Here is a 3,096-nt window from a genome sequence, read left to right on the forward strand (position 1 = left end):
TGAGTGCATAAAACCTTATAATCCTTCAAGAGATGCACCAAAACATACTCAAATGGGTGAAACTTGAGTTTACAGCCTAAGAACATTCTTGGACCGTAAACACCCCTTCTTAGAGCATAAACTCCTCCAATGGGTGTTAAAGTGCCCTTAACACCTTGTATAGCTTAGAAATGGGTCTAGAACTTTGTATGCTTAACCTACAACCACCAAAACCCATGTATCATGGACAAACATGAGTTTATGGTTGTAAACTCATGTGTTTAAGGTAGTAAACTCCCCAAGAACATCTTCATAAACCGTAAACTCCTTTTCCAAGGCCATTTCAAGTCCCGATCACTTCCTAAGCCATGAAATCAACCCTAAAGCCTTCCCTTATGCATTGTTTGACCATTTAGCATCCAAGAACACACCACCCATGAGTTTACAGGCGTAAACTCATGGGGATATGGTCAATGGGCCGTAAACTAGTAAACTCCAAATTTAGGCCCTACACGCCCTTAGATGCCACCCGGTCACTTCGAACACTTGGAATGAAGTATTTTCGTGTCTCGGAGTGTATATTCTCTATTAATTAGTAGTACAAGGTCTAATTGGATACAAACATGTATCTCTTCATATTACATAGGAACCTCGCACATTCTCAAGCCCCGAACTGACACATAGCGTCCAACCGACACACTTCCCGACTGGTGAGTTCATACCCCTACACCTTTTTCCGCGTTTTTCAATGTTTTCAGGGGGGGAATAGAAGCAAAAGTACAAGGATAGCTTGTACTCAAACTTATTATTTCATTTGAAATGTTTCATATTCCACATGCTTTTAACAATCAAAACCGTATTAACCAACAGTTTGACTTGCATAGTTAGTTTTCAAATCTTATTATATATTGTTATAATATATGTTTCCCACATGATTTTTCCACTTTATTATTGTTAAAAGCATTAGATTAGTACATTTGTTTTGTCCTCGGTAACACTCCACTGAGATACGCGAGTGGAGGATCACTGTTGTAACAAGATTATTTCGTACTATTACTTGTAAATTCGTTAATCTTAACTATTGGAGACACGTCCTCTGTAAACACTCCACAGAGATACGCGAGTGGAGGACCGCCCCCGTAACCAGAATCTCCTGGAGGGAGAGCGTGACTTGAGTGTATAGATCTATACGGGGCTGACTACCCCGCACCTGGCTGCTAGCTACAGCCGAACTGAAAGGTTCAAGGGTGACGAAAGTCACACTACTAGAAAAACAGCCTTTAAGGACGCGCAAACAATGATACACAGTGATAGAGGACGCGCATTTGTACGTGCCCTAAAAACTAATGTCAGTTTTCCAAAATTTTAAGGATAGACGACACACATTTATGCGTACCCTAAAATTAGTGTTAGAAATGAAAAAAAAAAGAAATGTGGAGGGCGCCTTTCATAAAATGTGCGTCATGTAAATGTGTAGCTTTATAATTTTTAAGTGAAACACGCGTTTTAGGCAGGAAATGAAATCAATGAAAATTACCCCCCAAAAAATTAAACCCCCCCCCCCCCCCCCCCGCCTCTTCGAGTTAGCAAGAAAAAGCCCTAGGGCCTTCATCTTCATCTTCAGCAGTTGGAATACCTAGGTCGATTCAGATTTGTAAATAGCAAACATATACAATTCTGGATCTCGGCCATGATTATGGCGCTTTGGAGCCGGCGACGAGAACATCATTCGTGAACATCTGTCATTTCCTTCTTTCAACATTTCCATATTTTAGTCTTCATCTTGCTTTGGTGAAGAGAGAGATAGATACAGAAGCGGTTGAGAGAAGAAGAAAAAAGGGAAATCTTATCATTTTTTTTTCATCTTCATCTTTTTTAGTTATAAACTAGTTAAAAATTAAATGGTGCATCCTTAGGTCAGGCGTGCAGCAACGCGTGTTCACTGTTCAACAGCCTATGAACCCTTTAACGGAAAATTGGATTAGGATTTCCTAAAACAACATAAAAATCCGATCTTTCGTTCCCCTTCAAGACATCTCTTCCCCTCTCCCTCTCTCGTAAACCCACCAATTTCTCGCTGAAAGCGCGCGACCTTTGAATCAGGCTATTTTGAAATTTTTGTTCGAGGAAGAAAGGGCTCGCCTTCTTACCCAGGTCTATTTTCCTTCATCTTTTATTTCAATGATTGCTCTGTTTCATCTTTCTTGGTTAGATCATGTCGATTATGCATATGGGTGGGTTATTACACTTTAACGCTCCTTTGAAATCAGTTAGGGTTACATACGAAAAGAAAGAAAACCCTAATCTAAAAGAGCTTTTAGGGTTCTTACAGACCTTCTTTAAGTACCTTCAACATGGTTACGTAGTTGTAGATTACTCACTCTTTTCTTCTCTTATCTTTCCTCTTTGCTTTTACAGGTAGTACGACATGATAGTCTGGTACAACTCTTGCTTCTTGACAGGATGTTACAGGGGACCACCAAACTTCCATGGAAATTTTCACACCATCCAGCTGCTGCTGGTACGTTTTTCACAGTCATGCTACTTGGACTTAAATTCTGCACATACCAGTATGAAGGGAGCCTACAAAATGTTAGATTGGGAATTCAGCTGCTGGAAGATGGGATTTATCGGTATTACATTCAACTCGTCTTTCTTCATAATATAACATTTTTTATTTTAATTTAAATTCTGAAGTGGAAAACTGAAACCAACTGCAGGGCTGCATTAGGCTGGTTTGTTACGAACCTGAATGGTTTGAACATGATCATGGAAATTTTGCACACATCGAGGCTCAATCTGTTAATTCATTTGTTCACTATCTCCAAAACGATCCAAAAGCACTGGGTGGGGAATATGGGGGATCTTTTCTTGACATGGTAAGACACCGATATTGCTATTTATCCTGTTGTGTTTTATGATTTTTTTATTAACAATGAACAATCTCAGAAGGATCATTGTCACCCTGTTTGGGGACCAATGGAGAACTATGCAACTTGTAGAGATAAGAGGAAGCAGCTACTTTTAATGTTATGCCAGCAGGAAGCTGACAGGCTTGAAGTTTGGGTGCAACATGTTCATAATAAAATACTATATTCTCATGATTTGTATTTCATG

The sequence above is a fragment of the Lactuca sativa genome, chromosome 2 (genome assembly GCF_002870075.4).
Source record: "Lactuca sativa cultivar Salinas chromosome 2, Lsat_Salinas_v11, whole genome shotgun sequence".
In the NCBI taxonomy this organism is placed as follows: domain Eukaryota; kingdom Viridiplantae; phylum Streptophyta; class Magnoliopsida; order Asterales; family Asteraceae; genus Lactuca; species Lactuca sativa.